The sequence below is a fragment of the Pseudorasbora parva genome, chromosome 1 (genome assembly GCF_024679245.1).
Source record: "Pseudorasbora parva isolate DD20220531a chromosome 1, ASM2467924v1, whole genome shotgun sequence".
Taxonomy (NCBI): domain Eukaryota; kingdom Metazoa; phylum Chordata; class Actinopteri; order Cypriniformes; family Gobionidae; genus Pseudorasbora; species Pseudorasbora parva.
The window spans coordinates 38,210,778-38,220,505 of record NC_090172.1 but is presented as its reverse complement, the minus strand read 5'-3'; positions in this window follow the sequence as shown (position 1 = coordinate 38,220,505).

The following is a 9,728-nucleotide window of genomic DNA, read 5'->3' as shown; positions in this document are numbered from 1 at the left end:
AAAGCAGGTTGGAACTGTTTTCCTTCACGGAAGCTTTGCGTAAGAGCTAATAAAATATTTAATGTCGAGACAATATTTTGTGTCTAATAATTATTTATTTGAGACTAGTAGGCGTGTAATAAGCGGGATAATGTACACCCAGCCGGTTGTTATCGCAGAATAAACCCCTTCAGAGTGGGTTTACATTATCAACCGGCTGGGTGTACATTATCCCTTACTTATTATATGTGTATTATTATAATTGTTTGTGTATTATTATTAGGACTCACAAATATTCCCCATTGCTTCATTATACATTATATTCAAAATTATACTGTATATTTAGTCGTATAGTCGTCACTGAAACTCATCATCACTGTAAACTTTTCCCCTCAAGCATTACTCGTGCTTCCAATACAGGCAGCATTCACTCCCAGTTCTCAAAAACTCCTGCCTCTCCCGCTATTAATGCTATTAATTATACATATAAGACTAACCCATCTAAAATGCTCTCAACAATAATACTACTAAAACGAAATGCAATCTGGTGATTTAAATGATGTTTGCGCTTTCACTAAGGAGTGCCGCTTTGATGTTTTCACTTTGACCTTGAGGGGCGCCATTACGTCACCGCATGTGCTTCAGATGATCATTTCATCTGAAAATCTGTGTTTACTACAGTATGTGCGTCCTTGCTGTTCATCATAAACCATCTTTTGTGTCTCTTCAGAAGACTTGGGTTTGCATTAGACACTTGATTTGTTATTTTTACGATGGCTTTATGATATTTTTTTGGGGATCTTTTAAGTTTGAGAGGAATAATGGACTTTAAATAGGGGATGGAGAAACAGAAATCCCTCAAGTTTCATAAAGAAATCCTCATTTGCAATACATCATTTTACGATATATTGTTACACCCCTAGAAGAAACAGTGGTGAACCGGCTCTTTGATGCATGCGGGGAGCAAAGGCTGCCCCGTGTGGTCTGATCAAATTGCTTAAGAAATGAAAGCTGGGACTGATAGAAAGGTGTCGGAATATACACAGTGCATCACAGTTTCTTGCATATAGAGCCAACAGTGGGCACATGAGCATCAGAACTGGATCACAGAGCAATGGAAGAAGGTGGCCTGGTTTGAGGAATCGTGTTTTGTTTTACATCACGAGGATGGCCGGGTGCATGTGCTTTGCTACCCAGAGAACACATGGCACCAGGATGCACTATGGGACGAAGGCAAGCCAGTGGACGCAGTGTGATGCTTTGAAAAAATTACTTTGACATGTACCACCTACCTAAGCATTGTTGCAGGTCATGTACACCCTTTCAGGAAAATGGTATTCCCTGGTGGCTTTGGCCTCTTTCAGCAGGATAATGTGCCCCGCCACAAAGCAAAAATGGTTCAGGAATGTTTTGAGGAGCCCAACAATGAGTTTGAGGTGTTGACATGGCCTCCAAATTCCCCAGATCTCAATCCAATCGAGCATCTGTGGAATGTGCTGAACAAACAAGTCTGATTCACGGAGGTCCAACCTCACAACTTACAGGACTTAAAGGATCTGCTGCTAATTTCTTGGTTCAAGATAACACAGCACACCTTCAGGGGTCTAGTGGAGTCTATGCTGTGGCGAGGTGGACGAGTGAGAGCAAGGGAGGAGGAGATTGAGAATGACCGTCACCTGCCAGGCACACCGCTCTTGAGTCCTTTCATGAGGGAGCTCGGAGGCATATAAGGACGAGCGACACCATACAGGACGAGAAAGGACCAGGCCTGGACTTTTATGTTGTGTTTTGTTTATGTTTTTATCATGTGTGTTGGTGGCAGCCGTCCGTGAGGGACTACCCACATTATTTTCATTTAGTTTATTTATTAAAGTCATTGTGAAAGTTTGCTGGTTCTCGCCCTCTTCCCATATCTAAGAACTTCATTACACATGCCTTGATGGGTCAAGGCTATTTTGGCAGCAAAAAGGGGACCAACGCTATATTAGGAAGGTGGTCATAATTTTATGCCTGATTGGTGTATATACACATACTGTATACACAAATACTTTTATGCATGTACATCTTCCCTCCTCACCCTATACATCCATAGAAAGCCTTTACTTTAAACTTAGATTTGTGGTGTGGACTCTTTCAGGGTCCTGAAACCACAGGATTAGGTCCATAACACAGAGGAAACAAACTGTGAGAGATCCAGTATTAAACATACTTTCACATGTTTTCTCTCACCGCAAATCCTGCAGCCTCCAGCCAAACCCTCCATCTTTACTGACCTCAAGGGTATGAATCTCTCTCTCTCTCTCTCTCTCTCTCTCTCTCTCTCTCTCTCTCTCTCTCTCTCTCTCTCTCTCTCTCTCTCTCTCTCTCTCTCTCTCTCTCTCTCTCTCTCTCTCTCTCTCTCTCTCTCTCTTTATTTCTCATAATGTGTGCTTAGCTAAATGGATGCCTATGGTCAGCAGAGTCCAAAGATCCACCCTTGGATAAAACATTGCATGTGGTTGTTGGCTGTCCTTTGTGTTTTGTGTTGTAAACACTGTCAGATTGAGTCTATAAGTGCATTGCTAATTGTTTTTACAGTGTGTTGTGTAGTTCTGTATTGTAGTGCTCTTGACCCTGTTGTTTTTCTTTTAACAGCTCAAGATCTAGCATGTGCTACGACAGCTGTCGATAAAGTGATCTTTATCTACATACAGCAGTAAGCATCAGGATTGCTGCGGGCCGGCCTTTTACAAGATCATCTTCACGTGTAGTTGTTATACAGTACATCTCATTGTGAGTTTGAAGCAAAGCCACAGACACCAAGTGATGGATAAACCATAAAAGAAGAGGGCAGAGCAGACTGATGGGCTATTGCCCACATCAGTAGGCTATTTATTAGAGAGAGAGAGAGAGGGGGGGAGATTGGCAGATCAAAGTTGCACAAATAAACAAATTGAAGTACTTCAGTACTTGATCTAAATTAAAGACTATCGTCAGAGAAGACTCCTGACGAAGTATTGTTTGAGTGAGCACAGGCTGAGTTTGGAGACGGGCCAACACAAGTGGAGCTGGAGAGCCAGAGAGCTCAGACTGTGCTCACACTGCCCTGGTGGAGTCGTAGAGGACGAGCTGCACTTCCTCACTCAGCGCAGCAGATATAACAACATCAGAGGAACATACTTCACCCAAATCATTCATATTTTACCCAAATTCCAGCAAGCAAGTGACATTGACAAACTCTGCAATATCTCTGGAGAAAAAAAGAAATGTATCCAGCTGGCAGCGCAGTATCGGTCCTCCTGCCATATCATGAGAGACAAATGCTGAATGCTCTTTAGTCTCTTCACTGCTCTCTGTAACCATTTACCCTTCATTTTACAACTTGTTGAGTTATGTCATAATATATGTACAATATTGCAATGTATATGTTTTTTTATATATCTATACCTGTTTAACTTGTTACATATCTAATGCATTGGCAACATTGCACTATCCCACAGTCATGCAATAAAGCTGAATTGAACTTCGAGAGAGAGAGAGAGAGAGAGAGAGAGAGAGAGAGAGAGAGAGAGAGAGAGAGAGAGAGAGAGAGAGAGAGAGAGAGAGAGAATGAAAGAATGAAAGAATGAAAGAATGAAAGAATGAGTAATGAGTAATGAGTAAAATGAAAAGTGAAAGAAAGAGAAATTAATCACAATCAAAGGACAGTATTTATTAATATTTATTTTTTTAAGGGTCAATTCACCCAAAAAATTATTTCATTATCATAATGTATTTATTTATTATTTAAGTTGTTCCAAATCTGTATGACTTTTGGCTTTTAAAATCCAAATAATACTACTTCTGACAATCTTCCTCTCCAGTGGGCTATGAACCACTATGAATGGATTATTGAGTCAGTGACTTGAACTCGAGAACTGAATCAGACCAATTTGTGAACAAATCATGCAGACCACTTTTATGAACTTGAAAAAAAGGATTCATTGATTAATTCTTCTCTTATAAACTCTAATGAACACACAAAGAAAAACCATTGTAAAATGCAAGGATTGTCAGTGATTAATCATTTAAATTTCAATCTCTCGGCTTTCTTTTACATGTATGCATTTGGCAGACACTTATAGCCAAAGCAACTTACATTGTATTTTAAGGTACACATATTGCTTTCCCTGGGAATCAAACCCATGACCTTGACGTTGCTAGCACCACACTCTACTGGTTGAGCTACAGGAAAGCTCAAGTCATTTTTTTTCGACCTGACAGACCTAAACATCATTTACTTTCAATATCATAAAATTAGATATTCTTTTAAAAACACCTGTTGTGTGCAACTGAAGAACAATAGGGGTGAGTAATGCTGCCTTCACATGCTCTTGGAATTATCGTGAATAAGGTAAAAAATTCTCATGAACGCCCTCACATTTTGAAACTTGAATGCAATGATCTCTTCAGTAGTGGACATTTTCAAATTTCCGATAGCACATGAATGCAGGATAAATGGAGATGATAATTTTTGGGTGAATTATTCCTTTAACAGTCCCCATGACAACACACCACCACCACCAGATTCCAATCTCACACCCGTAATTGCTCTCATAATTATCAGCCATTCTAATGAGATATGCTGAGCACTGATCTACATCAAAAAAAGCAGCAAATTTACCGAACCATATCGAACAAATGTTTGTTGAAATAAAATCAATAGTCATTACTGAAAAAAATATATGCGTCTAGATTTAATGTCTTGATTTGAAAGAGCTGCATGAAACAGTTGATCTGAAATGAGTGTTCGCTTAATGCCTTAGTGTCATTTTACTTTAATCAGTCCAGGTTCCGTAAAGCTTACCGGATTAAACCATTCCCATAACTACACATTATAAGACTAATAGAGTCCCTAATTTGCTATCTACATTCACTTGATTATTTATTCAGTGTGTTCTCACCAGCCCTCGGGACGAGCTCAGTAAATCTGACATCAACGTATCGCTCCCGTACAGGTTTATTCACTAATAACAGATGGATTGTGCTTGACCTTCAATCGACATTATTCTGTAGAGGGTTGTATGTGTTTTCCAGCATGTTTGCCTGATGCTTGACAATAAACCAGTCAGCTGAGACCGTAAACGACCCTGCTTGATAATGTGTGTGTGCAATGTTCTGGCTACTCACCAGACTAATTAACCAAACACACATCGCTCAGTGCTGCAACCCAAGACAATTCTAATTTGAGCCGCCCTAATTGAAGTGACAACTTAATTACAGCCTGATAATATCAGGCTTTCCTTGTAGACCCGTCTATCTCTCCTTCTCCTCTTCCCTCTCTCCCTCACCTCTCATCTTCCACTGTCTTTATTCTCTCCAAAGCTCTAATTAATGGAAGACACCCAACAGGTTCGATGTAAAAGCAGGAAACTCCGCCCCGTAACCTTTTCCCCACTTCACCCCGTGTATAATTAAACCCTGATAAGTGAAAAGTCACTTTGTCTCATTTTCGTTGACAGTGTACACAAGAGCCTCTTCATTTAGGCAAAATAGTAGCTCGTCCCTGCCATTTCCTCTCCGCTAGAGCGGCGTAATTAGCATTAGCATCGTTTTAAAGGTGCTACATAGAGTTTAGCATCAGGGCTAAATCACATCATTACCATAACGCGTGTGTGTGTCTGTAAGTGATTCGCCCCAATCTATCTCTCTTTCCGCCACATCAAAGTGAAACGGAGCGTCGCTGTAATTGGGCCATGCCGTCCTGTCAGGATGATTCAAGATGATGTCTGTTCTTCTCCCTCTAGAGCTCAGAGGCTCACTAATTAACACTCAAAAAGTCTCATAAATGTGAGAATAAAAAGTAGGAGAAAAAAAACAACTTTGGAGACTCCATTAGTAGTTCATGGTCCTGACTTATTAGAGTTTGCAATGTCAATTTAATGTATTATACAATGATTAAAAGTCTTCTTTTGCTGGGAATCTATAGTGGATATTTAAACTTTTTTTTTTTTTTACTGAAATTTTTTTGTTGAAGTGTGTGTGTGTGTGTGTGTGTGTGTGTGTGTGTGTGTGTGTGTGTGTGTGTGTGTGTGTGTCCTTGTTTATATAACATTGTGGGGACAAAATGTCCCCTTAAGGATAGTAAAACCTGAGATTACCTATACATTGTGGGAACCAGCCAGCAGTCCCCACTTTTCAAAAGGCTTATAAATCATACAGGATGAGTTTTTTTTTTTTTTTTTTGAAAATGTTAAAATGCAGAATGTTTCCTGTGATGGGTAGATTTAGGGGCAGGGGCAGTCCCCACAAAGATACTGAACCAGGCGTGTGTTGTGTGTGTGTGTGTGTGTGTGTGTGTGTGTGTGTGTGTGTGTGTGTGTGTGTGTGTGTGTGTGTGTGTGTGTGTGTGTGTGTGTGTGTGTGTGTGTATGTGTGTGTGTGTGTGTGTGTGTGTGTGTGTGTGTGTGTGTGTGTGTGTGTGTGTGTGTGTGTGCCCTTGTTTATATTACATTGTGGGGACCAAATGTCCCCATAAGGATAGTAAAACCTGAGATTACCTACATTTTGGGAACCAGCCAGTGGTCCCCACTTTTCAAAATGCCTATAAATCATACAGAATGAGTTTTTTGAGAAAGTAAAAATACAGAATATTTCCTGTGTTGGGTAGGTTTAGGGGCAGGGGCAGTGTAGGGGGATGGAAAATACGGTTTGTACAGTAGAAAAACCATTACGCCTATGGAGTCCCCACAAAGATAGTGAACCAGGTGTGTGTGTTTCTAAAGCAAATACCTACTTGTAATACATGATGATGTAGAGGCCACTTTTTTCCACACAGTTACGGTAATCGGAGACCGGAGCTTCTAGGTTTGTTCTTCACACAAAGCTTTTGTGGACTTGAACTTTTAGACATTTTTGGAGTAGCTTGGACTTTTGGAGTGGCTTGGACCCTTATTATGATTTTTTTTAAATCATTTTTGAGGGTTGGACTCTCCAGTCCCAGTTTATTGTAATTGCACATAAAATCACAATCAGCACATTCTTTACAGTAAACAAATTTTTGTGTTCCACGGAAGAAGGAAAGTCACAAGTGGAATGACATGATGCTGAATAATGATTTTGTATTTTCCTTTTTGGGTGGACCATCCCTTTTCACTTGCTTGTTTCCTCATGTATTTTATCAGTCATTTTTCTCTCAATCTCTTTTTCTTTCATAGTCATTTTCTTTCTCGCTGTGGCTCTCTTCACTATAGGTCAGTCAGGGTTGTGTGCTAAATCAAGTAACCTTTTCCTTTGCTGGATTTCCCCTGGCCTATATTTGAATATGAAAAGCTTTCTCTCACATACTGCCCGTCTTTTTAATGGCATTTGGCAGTCATTTGATTTATTAGACTTTAGGACTGGAAAGAAGAGAAGAATACACTAAATATTTCATATATTATGCTAATCCGTGTAATCTTGCTGGCTGGAGTGGGTTACCTGTGTGTGTGTGTGTGTGTGTGTGTGTGTGTGTGTGTGTGTGTGTGTGTGTGTGTGTGTGTGTGTGTGTGTGTGTGTGTGTGTGTGTGTGTGTGTGTGTGTGTGTGTGTGCGCGCGCGCTTGCGTGCGTGCGTGTGTGTTTGTGTGTGTGCGTGTATGTGTGTGCTTCTTGCGTGTGTGTGTGTGTGTGGAAAGTGCCGGTCGGTGGATGTTAAAACACCTGCGAACATCCTGAATAATAAAACAGCCTCTTATTGAAATATTTAGACTTTCCCATCAAAGAATCTTTAAAACATGAGATTTAGGTTTGCGCTCTGTTTTGAGAATAAAAAATGAAGAGAATGGAGATGCAGAAAAGACAGCAATCACAGCTCTGCTAAATCTGTTTCCTATACTAAAATGCAAAGCTTGAAAGTGCCTTTCTTTGTCTCTTCCCCTCTCACTGTCTTATTTCCTTCGTCTTCCTGTTCATCTGAGAGTGGATTGCGGCATAAAAGCGAGCTCTTTAGAAACACGACTTGTTATCCTCACGTAACACATGTCTGAGAAGGGCACAGCCGGGATGATCGCACACCCTCTGCTTTCCTCTGATATGAGGGACAGAAAAATTTAAGGTGGGGAAATCTGTTCTCTTTCAAAGTGAAAACAGCGACAAATATATAAAAGTTTGATTAACATAAGTAGCTTTAAAACACAAGCTTCCTGGCAAACCAGATTCAGCAGTCCCGGCTCTGCCGTGAACTCCACTGACATTTGACATGGTGACTTTTTTTATCACTGCGCTGTAAAACATATCACGCATTCGCTCCCTGATGCTGAATTAGTGAGCGGCTTTAGTTGAGAAGTTGATTCTAAGCTGTTTTCAGGCTGTTTATGTATCTCAAAAATCATTTGCTTTTGAAACAGCCGGCATCTACATGTACGCTGACGTTACACTCATCTGCTCTCGGGTTGTTTAATAAACCATAACCAGGTGAAGCCTGAAATACAGAGTGTATGTCTGAGTATGTATTCCACGGTTGGTAAAATGATTTTGCCCACAAATCCTTGGTGAGCGCAGGCCTCGCTTTCATGTGCTAGACTGACCCTATGATGACATCATTGTCATGGAGATCTTTGCATGATGAAAGCTAGACAGGCCACCGTGACTACACACACAGCAAACCACTGAAAAACGTCCAACATTCCCCTTTGTTTTGGGGTTTATGTGAACAGGGATGGCAGAGAAACAGCTCAGTGTGTGGCAGGAGAATGAGAGAAAACACATTTAAAGAGCAGGTCACTAAACGGGCCTGCAGGAATGTGGGTTTGCAAATGAAAACAATTTTCGAACAATAAATGTTGCAGTCCCAGCATCAGGATTAAATGGTTTACCCTTCGGTTCCATGAAGATCTGACCACATTTTCAGTGGCTGTGCTAGATGGCTATCATTCAACTGCTAAAAACAAAACAACAAAAATTAAAACAAGATCGTCTCATGCAACAAGGTCAGACGTGTTACACAAGGTTATGGACTTAATATATGGAATACTAAAGGGATCGTTTCCCTAAAAATGTCAATTCTGTTATTATCAACTCACCCTCATGTTATTTCAAACTTGTACGACTTCTTTCTTCACAAAAGGTAAATATTTAAAAGCATATTCTGACCAATATAATGTTTTCAATATAATCAAAATGAAGAATAAGTTATGAGGTATGGAAGCTTGTTTCCACCACAGAATAACAAATAAAAAAAAGGTAATTGCATCTTTTTTATCTCAGAATTACACAATATAAAATCACAGTTGCGTGTAATCAAGTCAGAACTGCGTGATATAATGTTGCTGTTGCGTGATCTAAAGTCAGAACTGCACAATATAAAATCACAGTTGCATGTTATAAAGTCAGAATTGTGAGATATAAAAGTCAGTATTTCTCCCGAAGAAATGGAATTTATTAACCTGTATGCCAGTCAAACTTAGCCCGCCCAAAAAATTTAAAGTCAGGAAGTTTGGTCTTAAATGGAGATCTTGTTCGTATATGCATTCACCTTTACTATTTCTCTCAAAAACGATGATTGTGTTGGTAAATACTCAGTATATCCTTTAATCATTTTTTTACAACAAATATTGTTTACTTTAATCTTCTTTACTGCAACATTTATTGTATACATCAGTCATATCATCCTGTAGCCCAAGACTGGTTTCCCAGTGGACCCAGAAAAAAACAAATTATTACCACTATTTCTTCCAGTGTGCATGCAGTTGAGTTATGTTGACAACTATCCATCGCTCAAGTCAACGTATGTCACTTACAACTTGCTCTGATT